The 22,925-nt window shown below is 33.0% G+C and overlaps 1 long non-coding RNA gene across 1 annotated transcript; it reads left to right on the top strand.

The window, feature by feature from the left end:
- The first annotated feature begins 4,781 nt into the window (after positions 1–4,781).
- LOC148779862 (uncharacterized) lies at positions 4,782–18,485 on the top strand. Its single transcript, XR_016044978.1, has 2 exons — positions 4,782–4,997; positions 18,133–18,485. It is a non-coding gene; the product is annotated as an uncharacterized LOC148779862 (long non-coding RNA).
- Positions 18,486–22,925: the final 4,440 nt, after the last annotated feature.

Below are 22,925 nucleotides of genomic sequence, written 5' to 3'. Positions count from 1 at the left end.
ACAGCAATAGGTGAGTTGTCTTACCCACCAAAACCTTGTCCTTTTTTTAAAAGGAAAAGTTTATATATAGTCGACGTTCTAAACCATCAAATTATAATCTACCTCAAAAATTTCATTAGATGAGGTTGTTTTGATGCTCAAATATCATCAAATTGATCATCTTAATATCAAGATGCATGGACATGAGAAAAAAAATGAATTTCAAGTTTTGGAAATAGTGTATTTTGTAACGCATTTTCGGACAGTTAGTTTTTAAGATTTTCAAATTTTCATAAATCTATCAATCTACACTATTTTTGAAGATTTAAACTTTATAAATAAAAATAAAAATATATTTAAAGTTATTATAATAATTTTCAATATTAAAACCATATCTCGATACTATTTGAAAGTAGACTCTAATTTAATTGTTTAGAGCCTAGGCTCTATACACCCTTTTCTAAAACTTCGATCATTTTGATTCTCTCGAACTTTTTATTTCTTTTCTTTCCATAATACGTTTAATGTATTATGGTTCTATCAGAAGCGCAATACTTTGTACTTCACTCCACGCCTTCTTGCTCCCTCTCACCTCAAAGAAGCACCGCCACCATGCATGGTGCTTCATGGAAATCCAGCAGGTACCATGGTACATTAAGAAGAATCACAACACTGCTGGTGACGAATCACGGTACCAACGGTGTTGTGATATACCGAAAGCAACAAAGCGTGATATGCCGAAAGCACTATTGTGGTGCTTCTTAGACAGAACAAGAGAGTGAAGTAAGGAGTTATCTCGTTTTATTAGAGCCATGATCAGTATTTGTAAAACCGGTCGATCTAACCAGTAACCATCCCGTTAGATCGTGGCCGGTTTCAATTTTGAGCGGTTTTAGTGATCAACTGATATTTTTAAACTTAAGATATGATACTACTTCGAATTTACATCACATATATTAAGATAATTTATTGGTTATCTTTGAGGGTTCGAATCTTGCTCCTTGCGTTCTTTTAAGCTAAGTTATTGTTACTTTTTTTTGTATTTTATTCAAAAAAATTACTGCCCACCGGATCGAACTTGAAACAAATCCTCTATTAGACCCACTAACCAATACACCATTTACTACTTAGTTGACAAAAAAAAGGGTCTGTGTTATATATAACTTAATTTCTTTTTCTTTTAAAAAAAAGAGTTGGTCAAATCGATTTTTCTAACACTAATAAAATATTTCCATGGACTCCATTTTCAACCATCATTTCTTTTTAAACCCAAATTTCAGAATCTATCTTCTAACCCCCAAATAACTTTATCTATTTTTATACCAACTTTTAACTCAACCAATTTAAAAAAGACCTCCTTGTCTAACTCTCTCTCCTCACGTGTTTCAATCTCTCCTCACGTTTCTCTCTCTAGACTTTGTTCCTCTCTCTTTCTACAACCCATTTCTTTCCAGGTCAACAATGGTGGAATCCTGAAGATTGTAGAGAAAATGGGCCACCTTTTACGACGAGGTCCCGCTGATCTCCTTTCCCGGGAATCTCCTTTCCCAAATATGAGTGCATCGAGATCGCCCGGAAATGTGTTTGAGAAAAGAGATGGGGTTTCTTTTCCGGTGTCAATGGCGTTGTCACGGCAAAACAAGCAGAGCGAACAAACTTTGAGCCCAAAAAGACGATCAAATTCCGGCGAAAGACTCCGATTTCATGGTACCCACAGGGACTTTGAGAATGGTCGCCATGTAACATGCATATGCCTGCTTGACATGTTTTATGAGGACTAGACGACTAGTAAAGCTCAAGCATGAGTTGCTCTAGTATGCGATTTTTTTTTGGTTTGGTCTCTAGTAGGATCAACCATTCTCTTTTGCGGATAGCTTTCTGAAAGATAGATAGGGATGCCGAGGTATTTCCAGGGTTCGGTGATGTTTCCCATCGAGCAGTGAAGCTGCCGAAGAATCTTTGTCGGTGTACCAGATCATTAAAAAATAGAATTTGACTGACTTTTAGAATAGAAGAATTCCTAATTCCCCCAGAAGCCTGGAAAACCGTAGGGTATGAGAGAGGTAATTGTGGCCATTACACTCATTTTCTCTATTATTCCTGTAAATTGGGGTTGAATTCAGTATGTGAAACCCAAAAGTTCAGGCAATAAAACCACAATCAGTGTTATATGCATTTTCTCTTTCTTCCTGCAATCTTCGGCCATTTTCTTGCCATCAAGCACCAACTCGTAGTTCTGTCCAATCTATCTTTAAATATGTGCCAAAGTTACTATCATCAAACCCTAATTCCTTTGCTACTCCAATTCCCTGCACATTCCGGTCAAGATTTCGGCCAAAATCGTGGCCATAAAAATGGATCCCCCGTCATTTCGCCGAAGAAACACAGTTCCGACCATTATGTCCATTGAGCCTCGGCTACCTTTGAAACCTCAAAGTTTGAGCTTTCCCATGGCCTCCCTGACTCTAAAGAGTTGGGGGAGATAGAGAGAGAGATGGGTTTGTGAGGTTGATTGGGGGAGAGAGAAAGGGAATCATATCAAGAGAGAGAGGAGTTTAGAAACAATGTCCTTTTTAAATTTGTTTGGGTCAAAATAATTAATAAAAAATGAATAAAATATGTTTAAGGGGTTAAGAGATATAGTAGTGTGAATTTTTATGTAATAAGGTACGTTTTGTAACTTTAGGTCATTAGAGAAATGAAAGTTGAAAGTGGGGTTTATGGAGATATTTTCTCCTTAATCCTTTTACATTATGGTAAAGATTAAAAAAAAAAGTAATCAATGATATTTTTATATTTTTCCATTTTTTTTCAGAAAATTTTTAAAAATACTCTTAAGCACAAATCAATTCATTAAAATCAATGCATGCATTTCAAAATACCCCATATTTTATATTTTCCCATTTTAAAAATACCCCATCTTGATGGTTTTGTCTCGATTTTAGGGTTTATTAAAAAATTGTTTTTCAATAAAAATTATGTTTTTTAAATTTTATATATTTTTGGTGAGCTTGTTGAATTTTTTTAATGTTATATATTTTTTTTTATAAAAATACGTTATTTGTGATCAATATAAGAAAAAAAAGTCTTAATGTTATATATTTTTGGTGAGCTAGTTGGATTGTTTTTAATGTTATATATTTTTATATAAAAATATGTGTTTTGTGATGAATAGAATAGGAGAAAAAAATTATATTCTTTCTTTTTAATGCTATATATTTTTGGTGAGCTTGTTGGATTGTTTTTAATGTTATATATTTTTTTATAAAAATATGTTTTTTGTGATGAATATGAGGAAAATATATATATTCTTTCTTTTCAATGTTATATATTTTTGGTGAGCTTGTGTGGATTGTTTTTAATATTATATAATTTTTTAATAAAAATATGTATTTCATATTAAAGTTACAATCTTGTATAATTTTTTTTCATCTTAATTCTACATTTTAAGTTGCATGTCTACAAAAGGCACAATTTCTGTGGCAAAACAGGTTAATTTTTTTTTCATCTTAATTCTACATTTTTTTTTGTAAGATAAATGTATGTAACATGATAGAATACACTTAATCTAAGTTTTTCTATTTTTTAAATTTTTTTTGGGGTTTTTTGACCTATTTAAAAAAAAAAAAGAAAATCTACTTGAATGGTTAGAACTGGCTCATTCCCGGTCTCCTAGTTTTCCAATTCCCATGATCAATCAAACATAGGTTCCCAGACTTCCTAGAATTTAAGGAGGTTGCCAAAGAGAGAGAGAGAGAGAAATATGACGTGAAAGAAAGGGAGAGAAAATGGGAGAGAAATATATATAGGGGGTGGAGGAATTTAAGGGAAAAAAGAGAAAGATTTGATTTTGGGGAGAGATTTAAGGAAAAGACAGAGGGAGAGAGAAATATGGAGTTGGAAAAGAGGAGAGGGAGATATTTGGTGTTGGAAAAGAGTAATGAGAATAGAGAGAAGGCAATTATGAAAAAAAAAAGACGTGGCACAAGAATAGCAAGGGTTTCATTTTCGCTTAATATATAACTAATTGGATTATGTGCGTAGCAAGTTAGAATAAAATAAGCAATAACAACTTTCTCATATATATCTATGTGCCTTTTGAATTTACCACATGATCTATCAATATGCTATACGCATTCTATGGAAAGGCAGCAACTCTAACCTTTAAAGTTTTTTTTTTTTGGTGCTATTATCCTCCTGTAACCCAATCAACTTATGAATGATGAACAATTGACAATAGTATTATAGATATCTCATTTTAAAACTGACAAATTATATGGTTTTTTTGAACCTATAGGACCACATTATTTCAGTAGACCTTTAAATCCACACCTAACAAATCCTTTAGTTTTTAGTGGTTATCTATTCCACACCCATAATTTTATTTTAGTAGTTATCCACAAATCTATCCCATACTTTTTAGTAGTTACCCGTTAGTTATCCACTCCACACTTAGTAAATCCTATAGTTTTTAGTAGCTATCCATTTTACTATTAGGACTTTAAGAAAAATAAAAATAACTATCCATTCTTTTATTAAGTCTTTAAGAAAAATAAAACTAACGGGCCTTTTTGGGAAGAAGGTGGGACGTGGGAGTAGCAATCCATTCTACACCCCTATTAAGTCTTTAAGAACATCCCTATTAGGTCTTTAAAAAAAATCCTTTTTGGGAAGGAGGTGGGATGTGAGAGTAGCTATCCCGTCTACATCCCTATTAGGTCTTTAAGAAAAATAAAACTAATGGGCCTTTTTGGGAAGGAGGTGGGACGTGGGAGGCTAAGGAGACCTCTCAAGGAGGTGAGAGGTGGGAGAGAGAGAGGCTAGAAAATCTAGGGAGAGTCCAGAGAGAGAAAAAGCCGATTAACAAACGCTAACTTTAGGCCACCCTTAGATCAAAAAAATCCAACCAAGCCAAGGCTTGAGAGAGACAAAAGAGTATACATGACATAAATTCATCCGGTCTTGATACGGGTGAGGCCTCGAAGCTTCAGGTTTGCTGGGCCAACTGGTCTGACTAGGTATTTTTCTCATTTTCTTTCTCTTTATTTTTTTAGTTATTTTGTTATATCTAGGTTTTTATTCGTATTTCATTTAGTATTTCGTGTTTTCAGATCTATGCTGACTCTACCACTGATCTGAGAGCAGATCTACTTATTTTCGATTGTCCCTACTATTTCTATCACTTTTTTTTTTTTAATTCAGCTTGTGGTGTTTAGATCTAAGGGATCTTCCTTTAAGGATCTCTCTGACTTGCACTGTAAATCGTTTGGCACCCACCGTAGGGTATTTCAAGCTAGATCCGTGCACGAAAAAAAGGAAGTCCTAAAAAAAAAGATTTCACACCCATATGAATCATATTCATTAGTTTTATTGCTGAAATCTCTCATCAAAAGCAATTTTCAAGAAAAAACCTTTTTATGGGGAAGTACGAAAGTCCGGTCTTTCTATTCATGCGCAACTTCCCTTTTCTTTTTGATCCCTATCATTGGCCAACACTTGATAGCAGTTCTAACAAAAAAAAAAAAGAAAAAAAAAAGAGAGAGGGTCTTTTCGTTGCATAAACCTTTGCTTCATGTCTCCTTAAGTAGGTTTTATTTTCTCCCCTCTTCATTAAAACATGCAAATATACATATGCACGTTTGCTTTTTCCTTTTTGTACACGTTAATTCATCAGCCACACTTTCCTCTCTCTAACCTCCCTCTAATAATAAAAAAAAAAAGTGGTGTCAACAAAGTGTCTTCAATAGTTAGCCTTTTCATCTCTAGCTTGTCAACACATGCTTTTATAAGAATTTTAGGTTGCAAGGAAGCAAAAATCCCTCGAGGCAAAAATTGTCATCCAAAAAATTTCAAGTTAGACATAAATTTTTTTTGCTTGAGTCGCATTTCTCGCACCTCTCTCTCTCTAACCCTCATGCTCTTCCCTCTCCTCCCTGCTTTTCTCTCGTCTCCTTCTGCTCTCTTTCTCATGCACGAGAAGAAAACTCAAAGCTCTCTCTCTCTCTCTCTATCTCTCTCTCTCAAAAGCTCTGCAAACATAGAGCTATGCTCTCTCTTATTCAAAACCCAGAGGTCTGCTGCGAAGAAACTCTCCGCTACTGTCAAGAACACCTCTCTCTCCCAAGATCAAGCCTCCTCTCTCGCTTAAAGCTCACAAGGTATCAATGGCAATTGTAGAGCAAAAACAGGCACGTCATTTTTCTGGTTTTCTCAATGTCTTCCTCTTTAGGGAAGCATAGGGCTTTTTCTCTAGAGAATCTGTATTCCTCGATCTCTCTGTTTTTCTAGAGAAGCTCTTCTGTTTTGTTTCCCTCTATTTATATGGAAAGAGAGATATGGTTTTTGGCCTCCATCTTTCTAATATTGAGAAGGAAAAGGGTGACAAAGGGCAGCAATTCAATAAGGCAAAAATGGGAGCCATAGCCATGACCTCCACCCAATTAGACGATTCTTCCCTAATCCCTAATCTTGCCCTCAAAACTGCAATTTCCAACTTATGTGATGAATGGGGCTCGAAGAAGCCTAGTATCCCACCCAATTAGACAATCCAGCCCTAATCCTTAATCTTGCCCTCAAAACTACCATTTCCACCTGGTGTGATGAATGGGGCTCGAAGAAGCCTAGTACCCTTGATCCCAAAACAGGAGGTGGTGTAGTATATTCATAAATACTAGGATTTCTCTGTATTTGGAGGCCAAAAAAATATACACCATTATCTATTACGGAGTTGCAGGCTGAGTGGTTTTATACACAAACCGTAGAAAAGCAATTCAAAGTGAAAAAGGGCCCCAAATGCCCTTCAAAAAACAACCAAGGGTAGAGGCATCAACCGCCCAAAAAAACCACCAAAAAACACACAACACAGACAAAATGAAAAATGAAAGACAAGAACAGCTCATACACAGAGAGCTTTCTAGGGAATTAGAAACCAATGGCCCCCATTTAGAGAGAGAAAGAGAGAGTTTAGAGAGAGTCTCCAGATACTTATCTGTCTTTTGCCCTCACCCTTTCTCTCTAATCAGAACCCAAGCTGACTACCGGATACCTCCAAACAAGGTAATTCCCTCTCTGTCGGTATTAGCCAACTACCCAAGCCGACTAATGGGTTTTTTTGAAAAATCAATGAAATAAGACATCCAAACAGTTTACCAAGATAATAAAATAATTCGATAATGTTTTTCAATTGAGGAGGAAAAACTTGTATTTTTTTTCGCTGTGAATATTTTTTTCTTTGACATCCAAACTGGCCCTAGCCTTTTCATCTCTAACAACATATGCTCTATTTCGTCATCCTCTTTTTTTTTCCTTGTTTCTTGGGTATTCCTATGCATTAAAACTGCATTCAAATATATTAGATTTTTATTTTTGCTTTCTCTTTATCTCTAAATAAATAGATTAGATTAATTTATCTCTTGTTTTATTCTTAATTCCTTATTTTTGGACTTATCTATATCATGCACATTACACTAGAGTTTTTCCTCTCTTATCATTCCAGATAGGACTTGATCTTATTTGACTTGATACTATCTCTTTGATCTTATCTTTTATTTTAAGTCTTATTTGTATAATTTAAAAATTTCTTGTTTACCTTTCGAATTAAAAAAGAAAACTCTTTGTTTCAAAAAGGAAAAAAAAAAAATCAGCACTTTTTTAGACTTCTTTGTTTCACAAAAAGAAATTTGTTTTATTTTCTTTTAACATCATTCTATCTCCAAAAAAATAAAATAAAAGTTTGTGTTTAAGTCCATCTTTCTTAACCAAAAAAAAAACAAAAAGGAAAGCCAAAACGAAAAAGAATAGTGCACATTTAACCATTAAAAAAAAATCAGCACTTCGTTTTGGGTCTTTGTGTCAAAAAAAAAAAAAAATTTGCACCCTCTATTTTTCATTTTCAAGTCTTCCATCTTTTTTTTTTTTTTAAAAAAAATCATATACTTTTCTTTTAAAAATAAAAATAAATCTTTTAAGGCCTTTTCATGTTCAAAAGGAAAATTTTCTTCACAAGAAAAAAAAAGGGCTTATTTTGTTTAAAAAAATAAAAAACTTTTGCTATAAAAATTTCTTTTTAAAGCCACTTCATTTTCTAAAAAAACAAAAAAAAGAATATTCACTTTTTCAAAAAAAAAAAAATCACCTCTCAAGCCTTTACCCTCTGTACAAAAGCAAAAAAGGAAAAAAAAATTTGTAAAAAAAAAAATCTCTTTCATTTTTTTGCTTATAAATCGGCAGTTGCCACTTCTTTCTCTTTTCATTAAAAAAAAAAGGTAAAAAATAAAAATAAAAATTCGGGGGTCACCTACATTTTTTCTCTCTAATTGTGCCCTGATCGAGTCACCCTTGACTCGGGGTGCGCTCAACTAGGCAAGGGTTGTAGCTAGGTCCACTTTTATTTATTGTATGCCTTCTTAAGGATTGCTTACCCTACATCTAAACTGTGCTATTGGTCGGTCAAAAACCTGACTTGAAGCACACTTCACTTGGCATGATTTGGGCGAAGTGCTCACTTTTCTTTCTTCTTGCATTGTGTGTTTGCCTGTTTGCTAGTTTCCTTTTCATTTGCATGCTTCTTTACACACTCTTACACACAACGGACTAAGGAAGCCTGGGAAACCAACAAAATTTTTCAAAAACTCCCGAAATCCAGCAATAACTGTCGTGAGGGAAACCTTGCATTGAGAGCTAAGGCGCTTGGGATTCACGTAACTTTAATTGTGAGCGCCCCTCCGTAATCCTTAGTCTCAAAGCAACTCCACGCATACCCCCGAAATCCAGCAATAACTGTCGTGAGGGGAACCTTGCATTGAGAGCTGAGGCAGTTTGGATTCGTGTAACTTTAACTGTGAGCGCCCTTCCATAATCCTTAGCCTCAAAGTGACTCCACACATAGTAGGACCTGGTTAAAATCCTATAACAAGAGGCCAGGACCTACGTGGGGACCTACTCCTCCTAACCACATTTCAATAGTTAGGAACCCACTCAGACTGAGCCTACCCATAGTTTAGGGCAAAAATTTTCGAGTGCTGTGTTTGCGTATATTAGTTAATTAGTATTAGATCTCCGTCCGGATCCAACTCTTGTCCGAGTTGAGCCCTGTCGGGTCTGAGTCCAGGCTCACTCTCAGCCCAACCCAAGTCCGAACTAGGTTCACACCCATGTCCAAACCAGGTTCACACCCAAGTTCGAACCTAGGTCCCTTTTTGGTCTGAGCCAAGACTCACGCCAAATCTCACCTCAACCTTAGTCCGGGTCCACACTCGGTCTATATTTGAAACCTTTTGGGTCCAAGTCTAGGCTTCTACCCGGTCTAGCTCAGGTCCAAACTAGATTCACGCCTAGGTCCAAACCTAGGCCCCCCATTTTGGTTTGAGCCAAAGGCTCGTGCATAACTCAACCTTGACCTAGTCCGGGTCAACACCGGTCTGATTTTCAAAACCCTCTTGGTCCAAGCCCAGGCTTGTACCCAACTCAGTCTAGGCCCGAACCAGGTTCACATCCAGGTTCGAACGTAAACCCACACCAAACTGTTTACAGTGCAAATCGGAGAGATCTTCTTAGGAAGATCCCTTAGATCTGAACACCACAAACTGATTTTTTTTTAAAAAAAGTGATAGAGATAGTGGGGACGATCGAATTCTGATCTGAGGCCAGATGTACTCGAAAATAAGTAGATCCACTCTCAGATCAGTGGCAGAGCCAGCATAGATTTGAAAACACGAAATACTGAATGACATACGAATAAAAACCTAGATCTAATAAAATAACTAAAAAAATAAAGAGAAAGAAAATAAGAAAAATACTTGGCCAGGCCAGTTGGCCTGGCAAACCGGAGCCTTCGAGGCCTTGCCTGTATTAGGACCGACTGAGTTTATGCCGTGCGTCCTCTTTTGTCTCTCTTCAGGTTTTGACCAAGCATTGGCTTTCTTGGATTTTTTTTATCTTAAGGTGGCCTAAAGCTAGGGTTTTCCTAGGTTTAGGGTTTGCTAACTGGCCTTTTCTCTCTCTGGGCTCTCTATCTTTCTCTCTTTAGATTTCCTAACCTCTCTCTCTCACGTCCCGCTTCTCCCCCCTTTCTCTCTCACGTCCCACCTCCTTAAGAGGTCTCCCTAGCCTCCCATGTCCCACCTCCTTCCCAAAAAGACCCGTTGGTTTTATTTTTCTTAAAGACCTAATAGGTATGTATAATGTATAGCTACTAAAAACTATAGGATTTGATTGGTATAGAGTGGATAACTATTGAAACTATGGGTGTGGAATGAATAACTACTAAAATAAAATTATGATTACTATAGGTGTGGAATGGATAACTACTAAGCTAGGTGTAGAATGGATAACTACTAAAATAAAATTGTGGGTATGGAATGGATAACTACTAAAACCTATGGGATTTGCTAGGTGTGGATCATAGGACGGGGACCATGGATTAAGTGATCTGTGGTTTAAGGGTCTACTGAAATAATATGGTCCTATGGGTTCACGAAAACCATAGAATTTGCCAATTTTAAAATGAGGCGTCTACAAGTATTGTACCATAACTATAAGGATGATATTTCGTATGTATTAAATGAAAATAAGCATCTCATACAAACAACTTTGTAATTATTCAATTGTGATGATAAATTCAATGATCTTTGAGACTATGTTTTATTGAAAATAATTTTCAATGATAAATATGTTTAAGTAACATTGATTATTTAATGAAAATGCAAGTTGTTTTAGATGAAAACAACATAAAAAAAAAAAATTTATCGCTGCGAATATAAAAAATAATTCTTACGTAGAAACTTGCTAAAGTTGTGAAGTAGAGGAAAAATTTGTAATTATTTTAGTTGCTTCTAATTTTTGTTGATTATTTTTTACTTCAAATAGAACAACCGCAAAATAAGACAGTGGACAAATTAATTCAAACCAAGTGCTTATGAAATTAAAAAAAAGAAAAATTACATACCTTAGTAAAAGCAAGTTTTCTCTTACATTTAAAAGTTAATGATTTTCTCAATCTTCGCAAAATGGGAAGAACACCTAAATAAATACAAACAGTGGTAATGCAAAAACTAAATAAAAGAAATTACTACAACTTACCTTCAATATGAACACTTAAAAAATACAAACGGAGATAATGTAAAAATGTAAATGAAAGGAATCACTATGATTTACCTTCACTATGGACTTTGTTAAGCTTCATTCAATGGGTAATAATACCAAAAAAATATTTCGACTACAAAATTTAGATGTAGAAAAATAGGTACGATACAAAGCATTTGAGACCATGGGATCAAACAATTTAGTATATCACACAATTAAGTATACAAAATCAACCGCTTTCTTCATCAATAAAAAACATATCAATGTAAGTATCCTATCATCGACATAAGGCATAAGATAGATTATTATTGTGGATGAATAGAAGTAGATGGAGCCTGTGCTTCCCATCTTTTATACACCTAAAAAAGTACAAATAGAAGTAATGCAAAAAGTAAATAAAAGGAATTACTACAACTTACCTTCAATATGAACACCTAAAAAATGCAAACAGAGATAATGGAAAAATGTAAAAGGAATCACTATGACTTACCTTCAATATAGATTTTGTTAAGCTTCGTTGTACTAACCTTTCTTCTCTTCCCAAAAAGATATATAGAAGTAGGTACGATGCATGGCATTCGAGACCATGGGATCAAACAATTTATCATATCACACAAAATCAATTGTTTTCTTCATCAATAAAAAATTCAATAAAAACCATATTAATGTAAGTATCCTATCAACAACCTACTGCATAAGACATATCATTATTGTGGAGGAATAAAAGTAGATGGAGTGCTTCCCTTTTTCTATAAACCTGAAAAAAAATACAACTAGAGGTAATGCAAAAACTAAATAAAAGTTACTACAACTTACCTTCAATATGAAGGCCTAAAAAGTACAAACATAGATAATGGAAAAAAAGTAAATAAAATGAATCACTATGACTTACCTTCAATATGGATTTTGTTAAGCTTCATTCAAAGTGAAATAATATATGTACCAACCTTTCTTCTGTTCCCAAAGAGAATTATAGAAGTAGGTTGAGAGAGATATCATCATTTTGGAGATGGACATCTCTCTCTTTTAAACTTTTACTCTCTGCATACTCTCTACCTCTCTCTTGTCTCTTTCTTTATAAAATTTTGTTGATTTACTGTTTAAAGAGTGGAGGCATCCTCTTGAGGGTGGGGCAAGATAAACTCTAAAGATAAGTAGACCTCCTCTTGTGAGAAAATGTTTGGAAAAAAGTCAAGATTGGAGATATCCAAATCTTGGTTGGGATCCACGTGAGTCTTGCATGCATATATTTTACAAAATAGGGAGCAATGTATTTGTATGAATAAAAAAGAGAATTTATCCTCTCTCTAAAGACTATCTCCTATAATGTGGAGAAAGAAAATATATTTGGAGGAGAATAATAGTATATTAGATAGATATTCATTTCTTTCCTTTTGAATGCATAAAATTCCCTTATCCATAAAATTCTCTCTAAAAATTCCATCCCCTAAAATATATTGGACCAATTTATATAGATAGTTATATTTAAGAAGTTTCTCTCTAGAATTACATTAAATTTCAGAGTTTCTCTCCCTACTATCTTTTTGCATGTCCCTTCTCGCTTTCTTGTATCCATGTTTCTCTCTTTTTCATCGACTTATCTCTCTGTGCTTTAAGTCTATCTCCATGATTTTCTTTCCATTTCTTTCTCTCTCTCCCCACGTACTCTCTCTTTCAATGTCTTCTCTACTCTCTCTCCCTTAAAGATAGGGATTAGCACCTCAAGTTTTTCTCTCCCCTTGAAGAAGAAAAGCTATCTATCCCCTTATTCTTTCTCTTCATAAAATGTGTATATGTTAAAATTAGTGTCTCTCTCTCTTCCCTAAAATTAGTGCATAGATGCATTCTCTCTCTCTCTCCCGATGTACTCCCCACATACTCTCTTTCTCTCTCAATGTTTTTCAGAACGAACTAAATCTTCTAGATAATTTTCTTAACCTATAATTTATATCGCTCATTCCTTAGGATATTTTGTAAGGATTGATTTTGTTGTAAATTGATTTGTTGATATGATAAGCATCTAAAATCAATCCAATATACTCTCTCTATTTCAAATTAGAATATAGAAATAAAACCTATGGTATACCAAATTAATTAGAATATAGAAATAAAAATATGGTATATCTTTTAGCACACACATATCTATCTTTCTATTTTTAAGAGATTGCTATCTTTCTTTCTCTCTCTTCCCTTAAAAGTTATAGCACTATCTCTCTCTATTTTTAAGAGATTGCTATCTTTCTCTCTCTTTCTTCCCTTAAAATCTATAGCATGCACTATTTTTTTTGGAGATTGAGATTGTAGTCTTTCTCTCACTTCCCTTAATATCTTTCTCTCACTTCCTTTAATATATGTTGCACACTATTTCCTATATATCTATCTCTCACTATTTTTAAGAGATTGCTATATCTTTCTCTCTCTCTCTCTCCCCTTGAAATCTATAGTACATATTTTTTTTTTCTGGTTGCTCTCTTTCTCCTCTCTCCTCCCTTAAAGGTAGGAATGTTTCGCTCCTCTACCTTTAAAGGTAGGAATGTCTCCTACAACATCTAATGCATTAGGGTTCCTTTCTTATTTTTGTGACAAGTGTCTATCTCTTAACTATTGCTTAATAATGTAGTATATACAAACTAGTTGGATTACGTGTGTTGCACGTAGAACAAAATGACCATTGATATCATATAAATATGTAGTGTTAACATGTATCTCTATGTTGATCTTTCTTCAAAGGATTCTTACGAATTGATTGGTTTCTAAGGTTAGGACCTATTTCCTATTATTACATAGTCGCTACAAATTTTGAATATGCATAACATACTAATCCAATAAATCTTACAATAAATAAGTTATGAGGGATATGCGTAGAACACGAATTTAGTAAATCCTGCAACAAATAAGATATGTGTGACTTCTAGAGTTATGATCTATTTCCTAGTACATAATATCATTGTAAATTTTGAACATATGCTAAATGTATGCGACAAATATGATGTGCCTCGAGGCCTAACATATTTTGCCAAGTATTTACATGAATGTAAATATAATTATCAGAATAATGATTTTCTACATTAAGACAATCTTTTTTTAAAAAATCACAATAGATCAAAACAATTATTATTGCAGATAAATATTGTACTACATAATAGTGGACATATATCTTTGATTTCATGGAAGTGCAACATGGATGATGATAATAATAATAAAACATAGCATGCATTCATGGGGCCAATTCCATTGATATCGATAAATATTACATGACATAAAAATGAATATATGTTATTTGATTTCATGGAAGCACAACATCCATGATAACAACAAAAAAGAAAACAAAAATAGTATGCATGCATGGGGCAAATTCCATTAATGTTTTGTAGTTTTAAGGGTGCATGCATAGACCATTACAAATTAAGTAATTGGTTTGTGGTTTATCAATAGTTTTCTAAAATATTATGGAAAACAATGAAAAAAATATGTATTTATTATTTTATTCCAACTACTGCTTCATACCTTTAGAGAGCAAAGAAATTACTGTTTTTTGTTCCTTTGATTGAGAAGCTACTCGAGGATATTAAACAAAAATAAAAAATATTAAAAAATCCCCCCCGAAAAAAGAAATCTTTTATGTTTTCTATCATTTTGGCAAAAGATTGAAACATATTTTGGTCTAACTTGGAAATATTTAAAAAAATATAAAAAATTCCAAAAAATAATAAATCTATTTGTAATATGTTTTTTATATTTTTTTTTATTATTTTGGCTAAGATTTAAAAACATTTTGGCTATGAATACATGTTTTTACATTTTTGTAAAAATAAACTCTCACTTGCTTCAATCCATACCTAAAATATTGCATGCAATGAAAAATATAATAGAAAAATACACTAAAATTAATGAATCGTACGATATGCAGAAAACACTAGTAACTAAATTAGTACAAATATTGATACCAAGGAAAAAGTAAAAGACATGTACTTGATTGAGAGTAAGGGAGACCTATGCAGCAAAAAGAGAGAGAAAGATAACAAAAGAAGATTGAAGCTAGTATAGTTTATATAAGCAAATGGCTTGGGTGTGCCCTATTTAGGGCTTTCTAACTTCTATAACATGAAAACCCTAATTAATGATATATAAATATATATATATATATATATATATATATATATATATATATATATATATATATATAGAACAAAATAATGGTCATTTTGCACGTAGAACAAAATGACCATTGATATCATATAAATATGTAGTGTTAACATGTATCTCTATGTTGATCTTTCTTCAAAGGATTCTTACGAATTGAGTGGTTTCTAAGGTTAGGACCTATTTCCTATTATTACATAGTTGCTACAAATTTTGAATATGCATAACATACTAATCCAATAAATCTTACAACAAATAAGTTATGAGGGATATGCATAGAACACGAATTTAGTAAATCCTGCAACAAATAAGATATGTGTGACTTCTAGAGTTATGATCTGTTTCCTATTACATAATATCATTGCAAATTTTGAACATATGCTAAATGTATGCAACAAATATGATGTGCCTCGAGGCCTAACATATTTTGCCAGATATTTACATGAATGTAAATATAATTATCAGAATAATGATTTCTACATTAAGACAATCTTTTAAAAAAAAAATCACAATAGATCAAAACAATTATTATTGCACAATATTAGATACATATACATATGTTTCTCTCTTGAATTTGAATTAGGGATAGAAACCCATTTTTGAAAATTTGAACCGAAAAATAGGGAAAGATAAGTTCGCCTATTTCTCAAATTCAAATATGGAAACAATCTCCCTCTCTCTCTTCCTAAAATCTCTATTTTAAGATATAGTATTTTTCAAATTAAAATATAAAAACAATCTCTTTCTCTCTCTCTCTCTTAAAATATCTATTTTCTCTCTCTCTCTTCCTAAAATCTCTATTCTTCACTTAACAATCTTAAATATATATGCATATCTTTCTCTCTCTTGAATTTAATTGGGGATAGGTACCCATATAGTTAGTCGCTCTCTCTCTTTAAAAATATATGAACTCTCTCTTCCCTTAAAGGTGGGAATGGTATGTTTAGTTTGTATGACACATACTTTCAGGGGAAAATGTTCTCTCCTTATCTCTCTCCTTCCCTTAAAGGTGGGACATCTCTCTCTTCCCTACTTTGAAAATACAAAAAAAGTGAAGTGCTTTTATAATTTCTAAAAAGTGAATGAGATATTATTTTTAAAATACTATATTGTAATTATTATTTTAATAATTAAGAAAACATAATCTATTTTGAAATTTTAAAATATTAAATTCAAATTGTTAAAATTTAATTGTTTGTAAGTTGCAACTATATAATGCAATCTAGAAATTATGGCACGCATGGACTGGAAGGAAGGTATGAAAATCAATATTTAATAACTTTTGATAAATCTTAGATTAAGGGAAAACTAATTATTAGAGCATTTAGTGTATATGGTATTCAAGTAAATAAAACAAAAGCAATAAAACAGACTTACAATAAAAAAAAAGAAATAAGATTTTAAAATGTTGCAAGTTTTAAAATAGGTAAATATTCCACTCTACTATATGGAATCCTCTCTCTCTCAAGCCAACGTTCTTTCTCTCTTCAATTACACTAAGAGATCACATTAGTTTTTCTTTAATTGATATCAGAACTATTGATGTCATTAGTTATCTTTTCTCTTTATTGAGTCTAGATCAAGCTTGAGAATAAGATAAAAGAAAGCTACTGAGTTTTGTGGTCACGTAATACACCCACAGTTAAGAATTATTGGAATATTCAACTACTGAAAAAGGCACTCTGTAGAATGAGTATTCTGGGCTATTTTGGAGCAGTGATATGAATAAGATAATTATGTATTTTCCATTGCATACTTCAGGGATATTATGTATCTTTGAGAGTATGATCTACCAATAAAATTTCAGTGGGAGATCCAAAGGGAATTGAGAGTTATGGACTCATCAATGAAGGGTATCAATTTTAACCATGCAAAATTTAGGAACTGTCTATTGAGTTCCGTGAGTTTTCCTACTAATCATATAAATTTATTTCTAACTGAAATTTGACTGTAACTCATAAACTTGAGTCTACTTTCGGACAAAAATAGTTTCATCAATATATTTCATTTGGTTTGAAAGATATGATCTATTTATTGAAGGGTGCGTAAGTGCTGTTTTCTACAAAAACTATTTTAATGACTTAGAAGTCATGATTTTATTTCTATTCTTAACATAATGTTTATAACCCATACCTAGTTTGTAGACTTCCATTATGAGTCTATTTTTTAATAAAATTTATTTGAAAGAGAAATATCTATGGGAAAAAAAGAATAAAAATTTTGGATTGAAAGACATCATCCTGAATTTTCTACAATTTGGTATATTTTTCATTGAGACATGAATAACTATATTTATCAATCATACTTAACAAAGCAATATGGGGCTTGTGAAAATATGTGTTACCATTATGTGTCAACTTTAAAACAAAATTGATTTGAAAGAGAAACTCTATAAGGGTAGAGAGGAAAGACAACTTTACTAGATAGTGTTCATCCTGAAATTTGCAGTATAATTTATTTTGTGATGTGAATATCACTTATTTATTTATCTAAAGAAAAATATTATTTGGGATTCACACCATAATATTATGATTTGATTTTGAGTCTAGTTTTCAACAAAAAATATTTCAGGAAGAAAATATTTCAGGAAGAAATTAACCTGATTTTTTGCTGAAAAGAGTGCATTGTGACGTAATATCACTAAAATGAAGACTCAGTAAATTATATGATTTAGGGATGGAACTGACCATAATTTTATATTTTAGAGTCTATTTCAATACTAAATTTTTTTTAGATATAAACTCCTCATGAGTGAAAGATATCATATTTCTATCATGAGATGCTCATCTTCTATTCTGCAGTAAATTAAAAGATGTGATATATTGAGATACATCTTTGTACTACTCATAATTTGAACTTTTTTAAGGGTCATTCTAAAGTTTTATAATATGACATGAGTATGGTTTATAACAGTAAAATTTCATATAGGTAATACAAAGTTGACAAGATATGACACTCTATGTGAAGAAGTAAATCTAGGAATTGCAGAATATAGAAGAAACACAATGCATGTGAAAGTACTTTGGTTTCTTTGCAATGAAGGGATATGTAGAAATACTTTGTGGCAGCATTGAAACTCTAAAGATCATTGGGAGAATTAAATTTGTGATCTATGGAATGATAGAATAAAGAAAATTATACTTTATATATATATGAGAGAATCCAAAGGCCAAAGAGGTGGATGCTTCATCAACTTATAAAAGATGATGACCAAATATTTGTTCATCATTTGTGGGCTCTTCCAAGTTCACAAAAGCCCGTCAGCAAGTAAAAGCAAAGAATCAAGAAAGCCCAAGTACGACACTACATAGTTTTGACGTATGAAATCTATCCCACATTACATGGTAAAGTCTATAAGGAAAGATGATTCAGTAACCCTTTATTTTTAAGTTTCATATAGTTATTTGGTTTTTTGGCTATTTGTTTTATGAATATGTATGAAGTGTATGGACATCAGGTGATAAGTGGTAACAAATTTGGAAGAGTTGGTTTTGAATACTCTATGTTTTTGTGCCTCCTTATGCTTGAGTATGAACTACTTAAGGTAGAGATACACATGGAAATATAGTTTGATCGAGGGTGTTGAGCCTAAGTATGAAATACGAGAGATAGGTGTGGCTCATTTAAATATATAAGCACGAACTGATAGAACTCGGTCTTAGTGACCATCCTCCCAATAAATGTTTATAATATGATGTGTTACATGTGATGATGATCTCTTGATAAAGTCTCTTGTCAAAAAATAAGTATTTTATCGACGCTTTCATAATCATTCTTTAGTCATACTTTATTTTGGATAAAATTATGAGATGATATTTTATGATTTGTTTTTGTAGTCATGAACTTGACTTGGCAGGAAATTAAAGGTGAATACAGTAAAATGATTTATGAAGGCTAAGCATGTATTTTAAAATTAAATTATAAGATTTGAAAAAAACCTAAGTCTATGAATATGGTTTTGAGAAAACCAAATAGTATTACAAGGTCCACTAAATCTTTATGAAAAATCATTTTAAACCATCATACTATTATCTAACTATTGCTTGTGAATGCGTGTATATATATATATATATATATATATATATATATATATATATATATATATATACCAAGTCAACAGCTTTTTTTTTTTATTAAAGAGAAAAACATTGTGTCTTGAAGGTATTTATAAAAGAGGAAGAAAAATTGTCATGCATTGGTTTTTAAATACTCATATACCTTGACCCATGTTTCTAGTTGTCTAGAATCATTGATTACCTAAGACCTTGAACCATAGAGTATATCATAGAATGGTCATGTTGTTAGGTCTCCTTGACACGTGATGTGTGGATTAGATAACGTGGTTTGTATGAGTTTACAACCAAGACACTAGTGTGGTTGAACCTTTATATCACAATATGGTTTTACGAAACCAAACAGGCATTGAGTTATTGTTTAGTATGAGACTTGCTATACTATCGCATGACACATGCATGAGAATGCTGAAATAATATTTCTTATGTGTTATATTTGAGTGGGAACTATTAACAATCCCACGATTATTTTTAGCTGCTTAGATGTTAAGTTATACAGGTATCATGTTATGAAAAGATCCATATAAACTCAATATTCCATTGGGAGCATTGGCTTGTGTTTGATGGGTCAACTGGAACGACATACCGTTGTTCACCCATAGAACCCAGATGGGTGGCCCTAGTTGTATGGCTACAGAATTGAGCAGCTTGATTGAAAAACTGCTTTAAGCCAATGAAGATACGACCACATGTGATGAAGGTATGTGATAATCCTCTGCGACAACAGATCCATGATTCGTGATGCGACATGAAAGATGGACTACGACCACGTTCGGAATGAGATCCGAGCAACAAAGAGAAAGTGGCGTTGCCTCCATAAATCCTTGGTGAAATGAATGATGGCAAAAACCATGATTAATGTAATATGAAAGAATAAGTGAAAAAAGCTTGAGAGAGATATTATAATTGGGCGGATGAGAATGTGAGAAAGATAGATGGTAAAGCCTTCAAAGGCCAAGTGGGAGATGTTGGGTTTATGTGGCCTTTAAAGACCTTATGATAGCTTGTATGAACATTTTATATAGTGAAACAAAAACTCAGTGGGAGTGTGATCCTCTTGTGGACCATACTAGGTAAATGTGATTTGTCGATACTCGGACTAGTCTTTACATACTAGGCCAGTCAAGTTTGAAAAAACCCAAGATACCTGACCATAAGGATCTATCGCGAAAAGTTTAGTGGGTTAGTCATTGATGAGGTTAGAGTATAGCTAGATGAGAGCCAAGGGACTGTGTGGTCCTTGCGTGTGATGAATAGCCTTTAGAGATAGGGCTAAAACCTTATCACTATATCATCATACGACTATACATAGATAGTCGCTTTGAGATTCTCAAATGAGGGTGAAGCGTGTACATATGTGAGAGATTATCCTTATGCACCATAGAGTCATGGTTGCATCATGGTCTGGAGGACCATGATTTTTTTGTCTATAGGAGAGAACTTGAAATCCATAAACTAGGATTGCATCCCATAGTGTATTGGCTTACTTTGGTGGTCTAATATGGGCCCTTGTTGTGGACTGTAAGTCATGAGAACTGCTGGGTCAGTTTGAGAAAGCTATGTAGATCGTGGTCCGTAGTTGAAGGTGGAGTGCTCCCGTATATTAGTGAATTCCTAGCTCTAATGGATTTGATTCCCATCAAAATTAAGTAGTTTTAATTAATTTTATGATATATGATTTTTAGAATATTTATTTGAATTTTTGTAAATCTTTTGATATTTTATTTTTATCATTTGGATTTATAAATTAATAGAAATTAATTTTTCAATATTTTATATTTAAAATATTTAAAAATTCTAAATAGAAAATGAAATATTTTCTAAATTTATATGGGACTCTCCATAAATATGGGGGACCAACTTAGAACATGTGGGATTGGGTGGGGCCCATGTGTGGCCACCAAAGGGTGGCAGGCCCCACCCACAGGGATTAACTTATTATCCAAGATTGTGTGATAGTTATCACCATGTTTGTTTGCTTATCTTTTGAGTAGAGCTAACTTACATGATAAAGTTGAATATTTAAAATATTTAGTAAATCTTTTAATCAAGATTGCTTGATCCAAGAAATGACGATGTGACATACTAAAATAGACAGTAAGATATTTATACTCTATTTATTTAAATATTTGATGAGAATAGATCTAGGAAATAGAGGATAAGGCTCTAGCTCATCTCTTTGAATCTTGATGGTGGATCAAAAAGATGGATGACTCAAATCTCTCACCCCACGAGTCTCCTTAAATCGACGGTTAAGATTTAGCCCTACAAATTGAGGCAAACCCTAAGTCATAGAAAATTTATAAAAAGTGACTCTCCTACCTCATAAAATCTCTACACCGATTTTCTCTGCTCTCTTTAAGGGTTTATCTCTCTCTCTCAAAGATCTCTCTATAGGTGGCACGCTCCACCTAAAGCTTCAAGATCTCTCTCAAGTTTGTTTAAGGGGGGCACACCCCAACCAAAATTTCTCTCAAGCCAAAAGGGCACACCCAAGTCATCTCTCTCTCATTTCTAGGTGGCATGCCCAAGCTATGGTTTGATTTTTGGATAGCAAAGAGGAGGATCTCCTTACTAGTAGATATCTTCCTCTCTCTTTGATATATCTCTCATCTCTCTAAAGATCAAGCTAAATGGGTTTCAACATGACTAAGGCATTGAGGCCTTAGAAAATTGGTTTAGATGAGATTCATATGCCATTGAGAGTTTGTCATATGTAAGAGAATCAAGAGACCTGTCATAGATCCCGAGTACCATTGGAAGGAAGAGACTCGATGTGGAGTGTACGAAGCCCGGTTGAGGTAATCTCCGACACTCTCTGTTAGTCGTATTTAATTATATTGTCTTTATATTCCCAAGCATAAGAATTGTGGATATTTTCTTTGTTTAAAGAAAACTGATTTAATGGCAACAAGGTTTTTAAGATATTGGATTTGTTAGTTTTATTATTTTTCTTTACACATATTTTCTTTTCTTTTGAAAAAGATCACTTACAGGTAGTCGTTCGTACACATATTCTCTTTGTTTCCAATATTCTTTTTGTTTCCCGAGTCTCTAGTAAGTTATATACAGAGTTAGAAAAAATCAAATCTTTAATGATTCCATCATACATGATGGAGTTGCAAAAACCTCTAGATAGTTATTCTCCTCTTGAACTAAATTCTTTCTTTTGGGTGGAATTGTCACAACATGGGCATTCTTTTTAGCAAGAATTATTGCAGTAGGATAATGGCTAGGAGGATTTAAAAGGCATTATGGCATTAAAATTTCCAAGGTTTAGCCTTTCTTCTTTTCACCCATTTTCTTTTATTTTGGAAAATATCACAATTAGTGTTATTATAATAACTCTTGCTTCAAAAAAAACAAAACTAACAAATCCAAGATCTTAAAAACTTTGATACCATTAAACTAATTTTCTTAAAACAAAGAAAATATCCACAATTCTTATGTTTGGGAATATACAGACAATATAATAAAATATAGCAAGAGACGTAAAGCAAGTGTCGGAGATTACCTCAACCAGGCTTAGTATACCTCACATCGAGTCTCCTCCTTCTGATAGTGCTCAGAACCTATAATCAGTCTCTTGATTCTTCTACATATCGTAAAACTCTCTCAATGAAATATGGATCTCGATCTAAAACCAAC

The sequence above is a fragment of the Amborella trichopoda genome, chromosome 11 (assembly GCF_054954075.1).
Source record: "Amborella trichopoda isolate Santa Cruz 75 chromosome 11, AtrichopodaSantaCruz75HAP2 v2.0, whole genome shotgun sequence".
Lineage (NCBI taxonomy): Eukaryota > Viridiplantae > Streptophyta > Magnoliopsida > Amborellales > Amborellaceae > Amborella > Amborella trichopoda.
The sequence above is the reverse complement of the archived record's forward strand: the minus strand, read 5'-3'. Positions and strand labels throughout refer to the sequence as shown.